This window comes from Melospiza melodia (assembly GCF_035770615.1).
Source record: "Melospiza melodia melodia isolate bMelMel2 chromosome 7 unlocalized genomic scaffold, bMelMel2.pri SUPER_7_unloc_1, whole genome shotgun sequence".
Taxonomy (NCBI): domain Eukaryota; kingdom Metazoa; phylum Chordata; class Aves; order Passeriformes; family Passerellidae; genus Melospiza; species Melospiza melodia.
In genome coordinates, this window is record NW_026948497.1 from 1,976,606 (window position 1) to 1,995,761 (window position 19,156).

Below are 19,156 nucleotides of genomic sequence, written 5' to 3' on the forward strand. Positions count from 1 at the left end.
GAGTGGGATGTCAGTCAGTCCTTATGAGATATTGTATGGGAAACCATATGAATCTCCTGAGCCTAACCCTAATGTACATGTCACAGGAAAGCAGGAAGTGTATAATTATGTTCTGTCTCTTGGGAAGACTTTAGCTCAGCTCCGGAGTATCCTCATGTGGAATAGACCACTGACTCTCGAGAACCCAGTTCATAACATACATCCAGGAGACGAGGTGTACATCAAGAACTGGAACGAGGAACCGCTGAAAGAAAAGTGGAGTGGACCCCATCAGGTACTACTGACCACCTTTACAGCAATCAAAGTAGCCGGCATGGAACCCTGGATTCACTATACCCGAGTGAAGAAAGTCCATCCTGGATCACGGACTGTATAAACTCTGGAATCAACAAAGGCTGCAGATAACATGTGTTTAATTGCTTTCAGAATGCTATCAGTAATTGTGCTAACGTTATGGTTATTAATATCTTTGGGATGTGGAATGCAAAATGATCAACTAACCACTCTTCATTCTAGAATAAAGAGAGAGGTACAAACGGAAACACAGGTGATAAAGGTTTCTAATGCAGTTCGGGCTGAGAATGTAATGTTTGGATTAGTCAAAGATTTTGCCAAAATGCAAAACACCAGTTGAGTAACTGCCTGTTTGCCAACACCAAAGGCAGCAGGAGACCCAGTAAATTGGGGAATCATAACATCAAAACTACCTGAAATACAAAAGAACAAAACAATTACATGTAAACTGGTACCCGAATCAAGGCAAGTTACAGAAACCACTGTGGTATGGTAATGTGAGGCCAAGGATAGGAAAGATCAGATAGAACCTTGGGACAGTGCGTGGTCTGTGAGTATTCTTCAAAGATTCCAATATATGGCAAACACCCCTTGGTGTAATAAGTGGGAAGGCCCTGAGAATGAAACAGATCCAGCAATAACGAACACTGACGCTACCAGCAGAACGAGGGCAGACAAAGTAAGTTGGTGGGCATATAATAAAACTTAGGACTGCACTTCAGATGATGAAGAGATAAAACAGATGCCACCCCTGGCAATAGCCCTACAAATCGGTTGTGCTTGCAGAGGGATCAAACATAAACAAGGCTGTTGCGGTGTGTTTTAAACTTCCGGGTCCCTTCCCAGGTGTGCCTATACCTCTCTCCCTTCCCCCTCACCCCTTGCTGAGTGAGTCCTGTCAATCAGGCTTAACATTCCAGGAATGTCGTCGTGTGGTTGGTCAAGTTCAAAAGATGCCCCTATGCCCAGAGGTCATTGGCCTGTCTAGATGTCATCCTCCCCTGAGACCCTGCCCCTCCCACCTGGTTGGTGGTTCACCTGTCCCCTCCCCTCCCCCTGCCCGGGGAGCTTAAAAGGTGAATCAAGCCATGCGGCAGGTATTCTGTTGGAGCTGTTACTACCATTCAGACCTCTGTAACCATGGAATAAACCTCTGGATAAACCCTCCAGCAGAATCCATCTCCTTTTCCTCTTCACCATCGCCTGAAGCCTTTCTCCTGAGGTAAACGGAGTTCCTAACAAGCCTGGACTTCTTCAGTGCCCAGCTGCAATCTCCAGCAAGCCAAAGGTATCTCTGGGGTAATACACCACACAGTTGCTGCCTTTGGCCCAGCAGCAAGGGTCAGACTGGCCCAGGCACAATCTAACTGGTAATATTGGGATTCCTATTCCAATATTTTGGCGACCCTGGTCAGGCAAAGCGACTCTGCAGCCCCAGACGGACTCTCAGTACCTCGGGAGGGCTTTTGGCAGCTGTGCACCCAGCTGAAAAGGGCGTTGGTTGCTTCGCTCTCAGCTAGAGACTATGGGAATATTCCCAGAAGAAGTTTCGTGGACTGTTCGGCGCCTCTGGAAAGCCCAACTCCTTTCTGGTGAGCAGATTTTCCAGAGGAAGAACAGGGTAGCCTCTCTTGCCCATAGAGAGGTCCTGTTCCGGGTGAGGAGATCTGCCTGTACCCAGCCAGCTACAGCTTCCATTTCAGGTGAGTATCTCTGCTCTCGGTAGAGCAGAAGCTCAAAAACAGACTCTGCCGTGAGTTCTGTTCCTTTTTTTGCCTTTGCATTTTTGGCTGCGCAGCCCCACAGATGGGAATTAATTGCGTTCCAGTCTTTAGCTCTCTGCCGCGTGTTTCACTGTCTTTTGGAACTCGTGCTGGTGCGGGAGTGCTCTCTGCCCTTCCCCCCGGCTCAGCAGTGCAGCGTGCTCGGCTCTTTCGCCGCGGGGGATTCTGCTATCTCTCTTCGCGGGGGAGGGGGGGCTCTCCACGTGGCCGGGGGATCTTTCTGGGTGCGGGGTGGGGGGTGTTCTCTGCACACGCGGCGCGGGGCAGCCCCGGTATCGGCTTGCCACGTGGCATGGGGGAGGCTGCTCTCTGTCTCAGCTCCGCGGGGGGGCTGCATTCCACGGCGGGGGAGGCTTTGTTTCTGCCTCGGCTTGGCAGGGCGTAGCCTGCTGCTGCTGCCCAGGAATTTTAAAAGCAGTATATACAGCTGCATTGTGAAGCTGTATGTGTGCATCGTTATCGCTTTCCTATCTGTGTTTTTTTTTAGAAATTGGTAGCTGATTTTGGCTTTGTTTTTGGTCAGGCGGGATTTAGTACTTTGCCTTTTACTTCTAACATGGGTTCCAAACTCAGCATTGTACAAAAAGGAGTGTTTTATAATATTGTTAGCATTTTAGTCAGTGGTAATGTTAAGTTCTCAAAAGGAAAATTGAAACAGTTTATAAGATGGCTTTTTCTGCACTTCCCACAAATGTCCCCTGAAGAAATCCACAATATTCAATTCTGGGATAAAGTTGGGAATGAATTGATAACCTTAGGACAATCTGGCAATGCACCCTCAGCTAAATTTGTGTTCTGGAGTTCACAAATTCACACAGCCTTGCTCAAACAAAAGGAAATGGAGAAAAAGTCAAATGTAAAGCCATGTACCTCTGCTCTCCCTGTTTCTCCCTCTCCTAGCTCTAAAACTCCTAAAGCTCTTACCCCAAAACTTGGTATTTTAAAGAGAGCACACTCATTGGGAAGTCGACTCCCAGAGTCTGCTAAAATGCCTGAGTTGCCCTGTCCACAAGGCCCTGGCCAGGCTGCGTGGAACCTTTCCCAATCCCTTGTGTCCCATCCTCAGAAACCCACAGCACGTGTTAGCTTTCCAGAGAGCAGTGATGCCCAAAATGGCCCCCAGTCCCTAGGGAGTCCACAAGATGGTGGATGCCACGTGGCATCTTCCCAAACCTGGTCTTCTTCTTCCCAAAATCCTCTTAAGCATCCCAAAACTCCAGCCCCATCCCCCTCTCCTCCTGTTCCTCGTGACACCTTCCCCCCTCCCCCTCCCTTTCCTGCAGTACCCTCAGCTCCGCCCCTCTACTCCTCCCAGGGGGCATCTGCTGACGTGATGTCACCAGGTGTCCCCGCCCCCTGCCTGCCCCTTGACCCCTCCCCCTGTTCCCACGGTTTCCCCGCCCCTTGCCAGCCCCCTGTCCCTGCCCTCTGTGCCCAGTGCGTCCCCGCCCCCTCCCCGCGTTCCCACGGTGGGGACACACCCACTGCCTGTCCCCAAACCTGTATCTGTGATCCCAATGCTTCTGATTCAAGGGACACAGAGCAGGGAACAGCAGACCAAATGCATAATCCCATGTTGTCACTGGCTCCTGTTACCTTTCAGCCTGCAGCTCAGGGAGGAACAGCCCCAACTGCTAATTGGAGTTCTTTTGGACGACAATTGATTAAAGAGATCTGTAAATCTCATAAAGAATATGGTCCACAGTCCATATTTCCGTGGCCTTTTAAATTCTGAACTGAGTAGGACTGTGGTGATTCCACATGATTTAAAACAGCTTTTTTCCTGTCTCATGACCTCCATGGAATTCAAATTATGGGAATTAGCATGGAAACAACTGCTAAAAGATGCTCTCCCAGGCTTGCATTCTGATCCAAACACAGCAAAAGACAACAGTGGTAACCCTATCACCATTGAGCACCTCTCTGGCGAGGGTCAATGGTCTTCACCCTCAGTCCAAGCTACTGCAATTCCTGCAGAAACACTTGAGAAAGGAAAAGAAGCAGCTGAAAAAGCATTCTTTTCTCTCCAACCTGATGGGCCTTTTGAGCCCTATAGTAAAATTAAACAGCTACCATCAGAGTCCTTTTTGAAATTTGTAGAAAGGTTAACTAGAGCCATTGAAATACAAGTTAAAAAGGAGAATGCTAGGGAAGCCATTTTAGAGGAAATGGCATTTACAAATGCAAATGAACAGTGTCAAGCGGCAATCCTGAGCCTTCCTATAGAACCTCCCCCTACACCCTAAAAGATATGCTTCTAGTCTGTAACAGGAAAGTGCCTCTGATGAGTGTGGCTGAAGACACCAGACCAAGGCTGCTGCCAAGACCACCTCAGCGTGTCGCCGTTGCCAGCCCTGCGCCTTTTCCCTCAGCACAGCAGTACCCTGGGCAGCAACGGAGACCAGCAATGGTTGAGCCCACAAAACCATGCCTGCTTTGCAACAACCTTGGGCACTGGAGAAACCAGTGCCCCCTGAAAAGGGTATTTGATGAATTTAGAAATGGCACGCGAGGAGAACTACAAGCCCTCCCTGGGGGTCAACTACAACAAAAAAACTGAAAAGGGAGCGCCAGCCTGCCAGGCGCGCAGACACAAAAAGAGCAGGCCAAGGGAATAAGGGTAGCAAAACAAATCAAGCGTATGATAATATTAATGTTTGTGTAAGTGAAGCAGGTGCTTCAAAGACCATGTCTGCTGGTCCACTGTTGAAAGTGAAACAAAATAACCTTTGTTATGATTTAGGGGATCCTGTGTTAACCACGTCTTCTGTCAATGAGCCTTACAGGTTGCAGCTGACTGAGTCACTCCATCTGAAGGACACTGACTGGCATTTTGTCTCTGTAAATCCTGAACAGAAGGGTACTTGGAACCAAATTCGTTGTAATTACATCATCATTGGGGACACCAAACACACACCACAAGAGATCAAAATTGCTCTGGGAATGACAACATCAGATCCTGAGCAATTTGTTCTCGGCCTGCACTGTTTCCACCCACCCCTGTTTCTTCCCAAGGGACAAATTGATGCACAAGGTATCCCTGTGCCATCTTTACCTGAAAATATCAAAAAACAAGGGCCCTCAGTCGCCCAGGTCCAAGTTATTGGGAAAGACAAGCCCAAATTATGGTGTAACCTCATTGGGGGTGGGGAGTCTAAACGCATTGAGATGCTTGTAGACACAGGTGCAGACTGCACAGTGATTCCAGTACAAGACTGGCCCGCACATTGGCCTTTGCAAAATGTTGCCGGTCACATTCGAGGTGTGGGAGGTCTGCAATTGGCAAGACAATCCAAAAGCATTACTCAAATCGAGGGACCAAACGGACAATTGGCTAATATCCGTCCATTTGTGTTAGATTATTCGGAACCTTTGTTAGGGAGAGATTTAATGGCCCAGTGGGGTGTAACAATTGATATTCCAGACTCTCCGCAGCATATTTGTACAGCAGTCATTGAACAACAGCGCCCCACCCAAAAACTGAAGTGGATAACAGACAAACCAGTTGATGTGAAACAGTGGCCGCTCAGTAAACAAAAAATAAAGGTGCTAGAAGAACTAGTGGAAGAGCAACTAAAAAAGGGCCACATTGTGGAGACCATGTCCCCATGGAACTCTCCAGTGTTTGTCATCCAAAAAGCTGACAAAAAGAGATGGCGACTCCTCCACGAGCACTGACAAATTAATAATGTAATTGAAGATATGGGCTCTCCCCAACCTGGTATGCCATCCCCAACAATGCTTCCCCAAGACTGGAAATTAGCTGTTATTGATATTAAAGATTGTTTTTTCCAAATCCCTTGCACCCTGACAATTCACCGCATTTTGCATTCTCCGTCCCTTCCATTAATATGGAATCTCCTATGAAAAGGTACCATTGGACCGTTCTTCCTCAGGGACTCAAGGTCTCGCCAGCTATCTGCCAGTGGTATGTCTCTTCCCTGCTTTCCCCAGTATGTGCAGCCGCAGAGAAGGCCATCATCTATCATTATATGGATGATATCCTTGTGTGTGCCCCCAATGATGATTTACTCACACATGCGCTTGACCTAACGATCGATGCATTGATTGTTGCAGGGTTCGAGCTGCAGGAAAAGAAAATTCAAAAGATGCCACCTTGGAAGTATTTGGGCTTAGAAATTGGAAATAGGACCATTGTTCCTCAAAAACTAGAAATCAATCCAAGGATCAAGACCCTTGCGGATGTCCACAAGTTGTGTGGGTCCTTGAATTGGGTAAGACCATGGCTCGGTCTGACTAATGAAGACCTTGCCCCTCTTTTCAATTTATTGAAAGGGGGAGAGGACCCAGGTGCTCCTCGGTCTATTACCCCAGAGGCACAGAAAGCTCTTGAAAGGGTTCAGATTGCAATGTCCACAAGACAGGCCAACCAATGCCGGCCTGACCTGCCATTCATCCTAGGTAAGTTGCCACACCTCCATGGAATTATTTTCCAGTGGGAGGAAAAACAAACACCTAAGGCAAAGGACATACCAAAAAAGGACCAGGACCAGAGGGACTCTCTCTTGATCATAGAATGGGTTTTCCTCAGTCACAAAAGATCCAAGAGACTGACAAAGCCTCAGGAGATGGTAGCAGACCTGATCCGGAAAGCAAGGACCCGGATCAGGAAGTTAGCAGGTTGTGATTTTAAGTGCATTCACATTCCAGTTGAGTTAAAATCAGGTCAAAATACTATGAAAATACTGGAACAATTGTTTCAAGAAAATGAAGTGTTGCAGTTTGCTCTGGATTCCTACTCAGGACAACTTTCGGTAGCGCGGCCTGCTCACAAATTGTTCGAACAAGATGTTCAATTTACCTTAAAATTGAGAAGTGCTCTAAGTAGGAGACCTTTAAAAAAGGCTCTGACTGTCTTTACAGATGTGTCTGGGAGGTCCCACAAGTCCATTATGACTTGGAAGGATCCTCAAACCCAGCAGTGGGAGACGGACGTTGCTGAGGTGGAAGGTTCACCTCAGGTTGCTGAATTGGCTGCGGTTGTTAGGGCTTTTGAAAGGTTCTCAGAACCATTTAATCTGATTACAGACTCTGCATACGTGGCAGGAGTAGTATCCAGGGCAGATCAAGCAATACTGCAAGAAGTGTCTAACATCGCACTTTTCGAATTGCTCTCAAAACTGGTAAAGTTAGTCACTCACCAAGAGCAGCCATTTTATGTGATGCATGTCAGGTCACACATTGACTTGCCAGGGTTTATCGCTGAAGGCAACAGAAGGGCAGATGCTCTTGCTGCACCTGCAGTGATGGCCACTCTCCCAAATGTTTTTGAACAGGCAAAAATCAGCCACCAGCTTTTCCACCAAAATGCACCTGGCCTGGTTCGTCAGTTTAACATCACTCGAGAACAGGCCAAAGCGATTGTGGCCACATGCCCAAATTGCCAACAACATGCACTCCCTACAGTGAGTACGGGAGCAAACCCAAGGGGACTGAACAGTTGTGAACTGTGGCAAACAGATATAACACACATACAGTCTTTTGGACGGCAGAAATATGTTCACGTTAGTGTAGATACCTTTTCTGGAGCGGTCTATGCTTCTGCCCACACAGGAGAATCATCTATTGATGCTACTAAGCACCTCTTGCAGGCTTTTTCTTTCATGGGCATCCCCAAGGAGCTGAAAACTGATAATGGGCCTGCTTATAGATCCAAGGAATTCGAGAGCTTCCTGCAGCAATGGGGAGTAGGGCACAAAACTGGCATCCCCTACTCCCCTACAGGTCAAGCCATTGTAGAAAGAACTCACCGTGATATTCAAAAGGTCCTGGACCAGCAACAACAGGTTCTGAAGGTAGAACCTCCCCACATATGGTTATCCAGGGTGCTATTCACAATCAATTTTCTGAATTGTTCTTTTGACATCCTGAACCCACCCATCCTACGCCACTTTGGTGGGAGCAGTCATAGGTTGATGAAAGAAAAACCTCCAGTTTTAGTAAAGGACCCTGAGACTTGGAAAATGGTGGGACCTTACAAATTGGTTACTTGTGGATCTGGATACGCCTGTGTGTCCACCCCCTCTGGTTTAAGGTGGTTTCCTTCCAAATGGGTGAAACCCTATGTTCCCAAAGTCTCAGAGAAATCTACAGAAGTGCCCCAGGTTGCTCATGCTGCCTGGAGAAGAAAATGTCGCATGCATTCTCTGGAGGAAATTCCATTTAAGCCTCCTCTCTGGAACAGTTTGTAATATATGTTTGTCTCAAGTTCCTTGTACCAGTTTAGATCCCACTGTTCATGTGTAGCCTCGAGACGCCATGAAACCGAGCCTGCTTCTCGTCCTACTTGTGATCATCCCACCTGCGATCTCCTGCATAGTGCCACAGCCCAAACCACATATGGACTACCTTGACAAAGGCTCTCGGACATCAACAGAGAAACTGACAACGGGCTGAATGGACTGTTCAAAGGCTGGGGACTCTCGGGCTGGTTGGGATCTATTCTGAAAACTGTGTTTTTAGTGCTGTTTATTTTAGTTATAGTTATTGAAGTTTTTAGCATTGTTTTTGGGCTAATCAAATGCATGGTTCTCAAGTTAATTTCAAGCTCATTTCCCCCTCCTGAGGTCTACCATTTGGAAGCCCTTGGTGCTACAATGGGTGACCTGGAAGCCTCAGTGGAAAACACTGACCCTCCTGTAGAAGAAAACCGATTTACCAACCATGGTTTGGCAATCATTCTGCACCACACAGTCCTCTTCTTTTTAAACAAAACTAGGGGGAGATGTTGCGGCGTGTTTTAAACTTCCGGGTCCCTTCCCAGGTGTGCCTATACCTCTCTCCCTTCCCTCTCGCCCCTTGCTGAGTGAGTCCTGTCAATCAGGCTTAACATTCCAGGAATGTCGTCGTGTGGTTGGTCAAGTTCAAAAGATGCCCCTATGCCCAGAGGTCATTGGCCTGTCTAGATGTCATCCTCCCCTGAGACCCTGCCCCTCCCACCCGGTTGGTGGTTCACCTGTCCCCTCCCCTCCCCCTGCCCGGGGAGCTTAAAAGGTGAATCAAGCCATGCGGCAGGTATTCTGTTGGAGCTGTTACTACCATTCAGACCTCTGTAACCATGGAATAAACCTCTGGATATAAACCCTCCAGCAGAATCCATCTCCTTTTCCTCTTCACCATCGCCTGAAGCCTTTCTCCTGAGGTAAACGGAGTTCCTAACAAGCCTGGACTTCTTCAGTGTTATAAAGTAATTATAGGGTGTACCAGGATTACAATCCGAGGTCCAGGACAATTTGTATGGGCAGCAAGTGATGGTACCTGGACAACACATCTGCCTGTAGACGGGAAAGTAAAGGAGATTACTCTAGGCCTCCCAACCTTATGTCCAATTTGGAAAAAGTCCCCATTTAATGGAAAACATGAACTTCTGCAGATAAGAGCAAGACGAGAAGTTCTAGACAATGAAAATCCAGATGACACTTGGCAAGAACCCTCTAGTGGAGTGAAATTTGGATGGGCCCTAGAGTCATTGCTTGATCCTATAGCAAACTACTATAGCAGAGAGATGCTGTACAAACTTACAGGTCAGGTAGGTAGACTGGCAAGAGTCACCTGGGAAGGATTTAAAGAATTAAATATACAATTACAAGCTACCACAAAAATGACTTTACAAAATCGATTAGCCCTAGATTTGTTACGCCTGAAAGAGCATGGAGTATATGGATTTTTAAAGGGACAAATTGATAATTGCTGCGTTCATATCCCAAATGTAACTGCAGATGTAGAATATGACATCAATCAGTTGAAACAAATAGATCATGAAGCACAAGAAGAGCAAAAGGATTTGGCTACAAGCTGGTTAGGAAAAATCTTTAAAGGATTAGGGTGGAATGTGAGTTCATGGATTAAATCTATCATTGAGAGTGTGATAACCTTACTAATTGTATTCTTAGCAATTTGGTTAGTTTACAGCATCTTAAAGGGAGAGATACAGAAGAAAACATCCTGGAACCAGAGGATAATACAGGCACTAACATGAAATCCATGCTCACCATCTTCTGGTTCTCCAGTTCGTAACAGCATCCACAACAACATTTACATCAACCCTGGATTTGAAGAACCAAGTACGAACTGAGGAATAAAGGAATCAAATGAAAACATTTACACCTATAGTGAAGTGAAAATGCTTTCAAAGGGGGGAGAATGATAGTGGAACCCTGGGAAAAGTTAAAGATAGAATCTAAAATGTTAGGCTTTGTGCTTTCCCAGATCAACTGCACCTGCGTAAGCACTATGGTGAATTATATAAGTGTTAGATGTGATGATTGTTTAGTAATTAAATATAATTATTATATAACCATAAGAAGAATAATGAGAAACTATGTAGGAAATTCAGAGAGGGGCTACATTTATGTATACAATAGAACAATATAAGTTTAATAATTAACATGAAAGTTATATAACGCTAGAGTATAAAAACATGATCATTTTGGATGTATGGTCAGAATCAGATTTGGGTAATACCCCGATTCCCAGAGCTCTTTAATAAAAAGCACCGCATATAATCCCCCGTGATTATGTGTTTTTGAACGCTAACACCTTTATGGTAACACCAGGTGAGAATATTACACATAACATGTAAATTAATTGAACTTGAATAAATTGGCTGCCACATCCAGAGATTTGACCAAATTACAACAACCATTGCAGTCATCCTTATTGGCATTGAGAACCAGTGGTTGCTATCAAACATTTTACCAAATTGGGAGAAAGTAAATGTAAATGATCACAAATTGGTTGTTGATGCACTCGGTTCTACACAAAACAATATTTCTTTGGCTCTCAGCTGTATCCAGGTACAACTGTGGATGCAGTCAGTTGCTGCCTCAATTATAAGAGCAGGTGAAGAAGGCACTTTTCCCACTGAAATTCAGAAAATAATTTGGGACAGTGCCACTGACTATGAAAGAGAATTCCAATCCTGGTGGAACCTGGTGAATTTTAGCTATGACCCCATTTCCAATACAGCCGCAGTTTTTGTGTTAACCATACACAGTGCCTCAGAGCATTTGACTTCCCTGTTATAACATTAGAACTGAATTACGAAGGAGCTATTCTCTATCCCATAGAGAATGGGACCGTCAAATTGGTGAGAAATGGCAAACTCTTAATTTAGAATCTTGTATTGTCTGAGAACAACAAGGGCTCATCTGTGAAATCAATGCAATCATAGCTCAAGACATTTGTTTAGATATAGAGCAAAATATCTGTCATTTTGAAATTTGTCCTAATGAGATTTCTGAAACAGTCCTTATATACATAGGCAATAGATGTGCATGCTTTAGAACCATTTGTGATTTTGTATTCGTAGAGAATGTTGTAGTAGATACTAAAAATCTTTCAAATTTCTGTGCTTGTAACTTTACCAAGATTACAGGATGTGATTTCTCTTATGAAGCTCCAGTTACCTCTCACTACCTGTTGCAATCTAACTACACACTGATTCACAAACTGATGCCTACTCCTATTGGGATGAATCTCACTTTGGTAAGACAAGTGCTGCTCCATCGAGACTTGGTTGAAATCCTTGAGAAGACTCAGAAAAACGGACAGAAAGCCCTGGTGACTGTTCATCACAATGTGAGACAGAAACATTGTGTCATGGAAAGAGTGGAGGAAGATGCCGAGCACAGGTGGTGGGATACTCTTTTAGGTGGTTTCCTACTGCCACGGGTGTCCTGAACAGTGTGTGCCATGCCATTGTTATCCTTTTGATTCTAATTCTGTTTGGTTTTATTTTATCAGCAGTCCTATTCATTATGCATTGGAGCATGAAACAGCTGACAAGATTGATGTCTATAGTTCACGCACACCACTTGGCTGATGTCCTCTACACTGTGGACATCCCCAAAACTTTCACAAAAGGCAATTATGAATGAAGCATATGTGTTATGGAATAATCCCTAATTTCCATTTATGATTTTGTGGAAATTACATTCGATTTTTAGTGAATTGTTTTAGAAAATAATTTTTTAAAGTTAATGCTTGTATTAATATGTGTTGATTGCTTTTGCTTTTGATTATTTGTGACTGGTTTTAACCCTTTAAATATTGTTTTAAAAGTAATATTGTTTTAATTAATCAACCATTTGTTTAAATTGTTATGATAATCAATATTAATTATGTTTGTTTATTGTTTCCCTTTCCCCCTCCTTCTCCTATCCTTTGTTTTCCTTCTCTCACTCTCTTTTTCCTCTCTTTCTATTGTCCCTATTTTTCCGGGTTATACTACCAACGTACGGCAAGTTCTGCAGACTCATCAACGATGCTCCAGAGTTCTGCTGATGAAGATCCCTCAAGACAATCGTGAGTCATGGCGTCGTGTGAGAGTCTGTCCGAATTTTCCCTCATCTGCCTCATGATTGTCATTGGGGGACCACTGAAGAGAAGACCCCCCCTGTCTGAAATCTGTCTCCAAAGGAGAAAGTCATGTGCCTGAGACCTGAGAGCGTTGCTAAGCCATTGTTTTCATAGGTGTTGTTTGCTGTGTGCTACACTGACCAATGAGAAGAAGAAGGGGGCACTGTGCCCTTTTTGCAACAACAGACTTGGGAGCTGTCCCACCTCTCAGCCTGGCTGGACTTCTCCTGAGTTTCAGGTGGTCCCCCCACAGAAGACCCTCACCTGTTTTATAACCACCGTGACAGACAGACTGAGATGTAGGGAGCCTCTCCATCAAGGACTAAGACATGGAACCCCCATGTGAAAAGGCGACTCTGCTCCTTCCAAGGACTGGGAATGAAACCCCCAGCCCGGGGCAGGTGTGTGGGGGAGGCAAGCTGACCAAAGCGAGATGTTTGCCTGCCGGTTGTGACCGCTGGACCAAGAAGACAATGGCTCTCGCTTACTGCCAAGAGCATGGACTATCTGTTACATCTATTCCTTATTATATCTGTTTCCCCTCCCTTGCAATTTCCAAAAGAGTTATCATAATAAAAACCTCTGAGTTAGCGAGAGACTTCGAGATCTCCCCGACAGAACAGGCGAATCCTTGATTGGACTGGACCAAAGGACTTTGTCTCTACATTTGGTAGCTCTATCCCCTCTCTCTCTCTCTCTCTCTTTTGTCTCTCTTCCCCTCTCTTTTTCTCTCCCTTAATCCCTCTATCGCATTTTGCTGTGCTCATTCAATAAAGGTGCATTTGTTTCGATTATCATTGCAAACCCCCTTGTACCATGTCGGTTCTTTTTGCACCCTTAGATCAAATCCACAAACCATCACGAAACCCGTCCGTGAGGACGGATCGTGACACCCCCCGAGGACCCCTCCCCAAATTCCCCTCCAAAGCCCCCCAGCACCCCCAGACCCTGCTAAAACCCCCTCAAGTTCCCCCCAGACCCTCCCCAAATCCCCCCTAAACATCCTCAAGACCCCTCCCCAAATTCCCCTCACGACCCGTCCAGGACCCCTCACCTGTCCCTGCACCTCCTCAGCAGCTCCCGGAGCCCCCCGTCCTCTCCCAGCGCCTCCCCCGCTCTCTCCAGCGCCTCCCGCAGGACCCGCCCGAGACTGGGGCGGCTCCCGGGGGTCCCTGAGGGGGTCCCGGGGGGCGCCTGCTCCATGCCGGGCCCCGGGGTCAGGGACCGCTGCTTCGGGCTCGGCTCTGATTAGCTGGAGCGGCGCAGGGAGGGTGGGCTTTGCCGAGTAGAGACGCCCAGTGATTGGTTAGATTGAGATAAGAGAAGCAGGCGTGTCTGAGGGGAGGCATGCAGTGATTGGTTGGATCGGGCGCATTGGGAGACCGGTGTTCCTGAGGTTAGACATGCGGTGATTTGTTGGTTTGGGGCGGGGTGCGCTCTGATTCGTTAATTTGGGAGATGAAGTGCAGTGCTTGGATGGTTTGGGGCAGGACGCTATTGGCTGGGAAAAGCCGGGGATTTTTAAGGGAACATTCCTAGTGTTTTGGGGAAAAATTCTCGGATTTTTAAGGAAAAATTCACATTTTTTGCAGGAGAAACATTCCTCGTTTTTTGAACCCACATGACCCAAATAACCCAACTAACCCCAAAATACTCAAAATAACCCCCAAATAACTCCAAACAATACCTAGAAGTCCCCCAAATTACCCCAAACAAACCCAAATAACCCCAAAAAACCCAAAAGAAAATCCAAATTAAGTCAAAAAACCCCCAAATGATTTCAAGTACACCTAAAAAAAAAACCATATAAAACAACATAAACAACAAGAACCTCAAATAATTCCAAATAAGCCCAAATAAACCCCAATACTTCCAAACAAACCCAAATACTTCCAAATAAACCCAAAAAATTTCAAATAAACCAGGTAAAACCCAAGATAAACCACAAATAGTCCATAAATAGCCGCAAATAAACCCCAAACAAACCCTAATTAAACCCAAAGAAAACCCAAGTAACCCCAGTTCCTCCCATCTCCACCCCAAAACAGATCCCTACCGATCACAACGCGTGGCACTGATGATGATCCACTTGCTGGGCTCAAACTCAGAGCAGTGGCCCCACTCAGGGATTTTCAGCCAATCAGCGCCCGGCCCGACTCTTACTCATCACTTGTCAGCCACAGACCAAGGCCTCTCATTGCGGTAAATACGCAGAGACCGAGCGGGGTAATTTCCAGCCAATCAGAGCGTGTCGCGCTGATGACTCTTCAGTTGCCAGGAGCAGAATTTGGGGGGGGGGGGGGCAGGTGACCCTGGGGATGGATTGGAGACCCCATATTAATGCAAAACAGGGTTGGGACCCCAAAACGGAGCAGGAGGGGCCTGGAGTCCCTAAAACCAAACACGGGGGAGGGGATTGGGGGAACGATCAGAAAGGGGAGCGAAAGCGGGGAAAAGAGGGGGGTGAGACCCCAAAAATGAGCTGGGAGGGTGATGGGACCCCCAAATTGAGCTGGGAGGGAGGTGGGACCCCCAAAAAGGATGAAGCCAATTTTGTTCCTGGAATATGTAAAGTACTTAATGGATATGCAAAATGTCGATGAATATGCAACAGGCTGATGTAATGGGAGACAAGGACAACTGAGCAAAAGTTGTTATGGCCACCAAGATCCCCCTAGCTATTTTCGAGGACAACCCTAATTATTCTGGTTTTAATTACAACAGCCTGTTGCATATCCACAGACCCTCATGCATATCCATAAGCTAATTTACATATTTCAGAAACTATTTTACATGGCCCATCCTTGGGGGTGTCTCCCCATTTCAGGAGCCTCCACTGAAATAGAAAATGTAAACTCCCTCCCTCCCTATTGTTATTGTTATTGTTATTGTTATTGTTATTGTTATTGTTATTGTTATTGTTATTGTTATTGTTGTACTATAAAAACATTAAATACTTTTGAAATTAAGGAGCTCGCAGGCAAAGATATGGGAGTAGAAATAACAGTTATTTATTAGGAAGAATTGAAAACACACATGCAGTAGTACAAACAAAAAAAAAACAAGCAATAGAGTAAGAATCCTCTGGGAATCCGGTAAAACAGGTTCATCCTCTTGGAATAGAGTGGGAATAGGCCTGATCCTTTGGGAATCCATTTCTTAACCCCCAAAGGCAGGGCCGTGGAATTTTTACAGGGTATACCAAGGGTGGAGTTGGGGTTTGGGTCAGGGGAGCAGTTCTTAGCAACACAAGAAGGGTGAGATCAAATTCCTTCCTCTTAGCAACAGCAGCACTCCACACAGAACGCAACATCAAATCCTGAATTCGCTCTAAAACAACTGAGAAATTATGGAACTTTAGATATATTCGAACAATCTCCTTCATTTACCCAGTTTTAGGTGTTTTTAAAGGATGAAGGTGAAGCAGAGGAAAATTAAGGCCAAACCAAAAGGAGAAGCAGCCAGGTGTGTCCTCAACATGGATCACAGGGAATGTGAGTGACCAGGGCTGTGCCCAAAGTGCCTCCTCCAGTGGGGGATGGAGCTGGAGCAGCGCACGAAGCTCTGCCCGCACTTGGGGCACTCGCAAGGCTTCCCTTACCGGTGCCTCCGTTGGTGTCGGGTCAAGTTAGAGCTGCTGGAGAAGCTCTTCCCACACTGGGAACACTCGAAGGGCCTCTCCCCAGTGTGGATGCGCCGGTGGGTGACGAGGGTGGAGTTGCGCTTGAATCCCTTCCCGCAGTCGGGGCATTGGAAGGGCCTCTCCGCTGTGTGAATCCAATAGTGCTGGAGGAGATTGGAGCTCTTCTGAAACCTCTTCCTGCATTTATCACACTCATAGGGCCTCTCCCCAGTGTGGGTGCGCCGGTGGGTGACGAGGGTGGAGTTGCGCTTGAATCCCTTCCCGCAGTCGCGGCAGCGGAAGGGCCTCTCCTGTGTGTGAATCCAATAGTGCTGGAGGAAATGGGAGCTGTTCTGAAACCTCTTCCTGCATTTATCACACTCATAGGGCCTCTCCCCAGTGTGGATGCGCCGGTGGGTGATGAGGGTGGAATTCTGCTTGAATCCTTTTCCACAGTCGGGGCATTGGAAAGGCCTTTCCTCCCTGTGACTCAGATAGTGCCGGAGGAGATCAGAGCTGTTCTGAAACCCCTTCCCACACTTGGAACACTCGTAGGGCCTCTCCCCAGTGTGGGTCCTCTGGTGCCGGACCAGGCTGGAGCTCCGGCTGAAGCACATCCCACACTTGAAACACTTGTACGGCCTCTCCCCCGTGTGGATCCTCTGGTGCACAATCAGGTCGGAGCTCTGGCTGAAGCTCTTCCCACACTCCCCACACTCATAGGGCCTCTCCCCAGTGTGGATCCTCTGGTGCCTGATCAGGTCGCAGTTCCACCTGAAGCTCTTCCCACACTCCACGCACGTGTGGGACTTCTCCCCATCATGGAGCTGCTCATGGAGCACCAGCTCCCAGCTCTGGCTCCGTCTCCGGCCGCCTTCCCGGCCCAGGCTGGCTCTTTCCCCCTCAGATCCCCGCCGGCTGCGTTTGCAGCCTCTCCTCGTGCAGCATCTCCGGGGCTTTTCCTCCCCGTTGGCTTCCTGCGCCGTGGAGCCGCTCAAAACGGCCTCTTCCACCAGGTTCTGCCGCGGGCATTTGTCCTCCCTGCTCTCCATGCTCAGCTCCTGCTCTGGGGGAGGAAGGACAAGGACAGGATGGGATTTGCCTCCGTGCCACAGGCAAGGGCAAGGAGATCCCCCCAGGGCTGAGCTGCAGCCAGGGCCGTGCTGGGCTGGGAGATGGAGCAGCACAGAGGGGAAAGGGGCACTGACTTCCTCCTCACCTGCCTCAGTGTCCCGGGGCATCTTCCTCTTCCTCGCAGCCTCCCTGGGGTTGGCAATGAGAAATCCTGTTTTGGGGAAAACAAGGGATGAGCACGCTTGTAGGAGCATTGGGGGGTAGGACGGTCGGGACAGACGGAGACGAGAGATCTCTGCAGCCAGGACGTGGAACTTGCAGTTTATTGCAAAGGGCCTGGGTGCAGGGCCCTGCTTGGAGCTGCCCGGCACAGCTCGGAGCAGGCCTGAGAGAAGAGAGGGGTAGAGAGAATGAGAGGGTAAGAGAGTAAGAGGAGAAGAGCATATGAGAGAAAGGGTCACGTTACAATACAATAAATCTTCTTCTGTGTTGAATATTCTATTTCTCACTAGCCAATCAAGTACAAGATACAAATCCTATTGCCTTTACAAACAGCCTATAAAAATCATTACATCACCGAACTCTGTTACATTTTAGACACTAAAAACTCCTCTTTGGACCCTTTCTATTGAGCTAGTGGGGTCTGCACTGACCCGTGCACCTGTCTGCAAACAGAGGGAATTGTTTCATCAAAAGGGGAATTACCTTCAGTTTGGCCACACCATTGTTTTCCAGTTGTTCACTAAATGAAGTATCTCAGAACTTGCTTTCATTTCAATCTTCCTTACACTTTTTATGTTCACAAAATCTTTTGCCAGACAATCGTATTTATAAGGGTTTCCTGTTTCATCTTCCCTAAAACACATCGAGTTTGAAGGTCCCTCTGCCCGAGTCCATCTCTACAAGTCACTGGCCATCTGGGCTCCAGAAAAACCTCCCAAACACAAAGATTCAGCCCTGAAAAAGCCTCCCAGGAGTTCCCCATCCCTGGTCCCTCCCCGCTGGTGTTCGGGGGTTCCCTCCTGTCCCAGCTGCTTGGGGTCACGCTTGGATTGGGGGTCCCCATTCTCCTAGGTGCCCGCCCTGCCCAGGCTGCTGGCAGTCCCAGCAATGCCAAAAGCTCCCCCCGCTTCGCTCTCCCCATTTCGGGATGCCGGGGCTGTTTGGGCTCCCGGGCTCCCTTCTCCCCTCATTCTCTGCTCTGGGCTGTGAATGAGACAAGGGCTGGTTGTCCCAGACCTGCCAAGTGAGTGCTGGAGTGTCCCACGCTGTGTTTCCAACTTTCCTCGAGGGAAGCAGCCAGTAAAGAGATACAGCGAGTGATAAGAGGAGTGAGAGAATCCCCCGGGGTAACTGGACCCCTCGGAGGAAGGGAGCAGAGGAGTTTCCGAGCCCAATCCACTAGGAAATGGGAGAAAAGGGAACCCTAAAAATTCTGTTGGTTTGAGGGATAAGAGAGCCCAAGAGCATCCAGAATTAAAACCTGCTGGGTTGAGGAATTAACATTCCAAGAGCATCCACGGTTGAGGAAAGTTCTGCCGGATTGAGGATATGCTCAAGAGCATCTGGGGTTGCACAACACATCTGGGTTGAGAGATATCCAAGAGCACCAGGACTGGCCAGAAACACCTAAATTCGTAATAGGTGATTTTAAAGTGTAGTATATGGTGGAGATAATTCATGCTGATAATGTATAAAATATTGTAAAATCCACAATATGTCTTTTGAACACAAGAGCAGTGTCTTACTCATATACATCTAGTTCCTGGACTTGGTTGAGATAAACATCGGGGTTTTTAATGAAAGCATAGAAGCTTCCAGGGCAATAATCGCTGGCTTCCCAGGGTCACCAGGTCCAGCCAAGAGTGATTATTGCCTCCATGATTACATCTACCACAATGAGCCACAGCCCCACCCTGATGCATGTGAATGCTGACTTCCCCACAGTCTACTGACAACATCAGACACCTGGACTGAGTCTTTGTCCACCTCTGTACAGGTA

General features: G+C 47.2%; 1 pseudogene; it reads right to left on the reverse strand.

The window, feature by feature from the left end:
- LOC134432680 (zinc finger protein 850-like) overlaps positions 1 to 19,156 on the reverse strand; it is a 589,027-nt pseudogene that overhangs the window by 281,294 nt on the left and 288,577 nt on the right.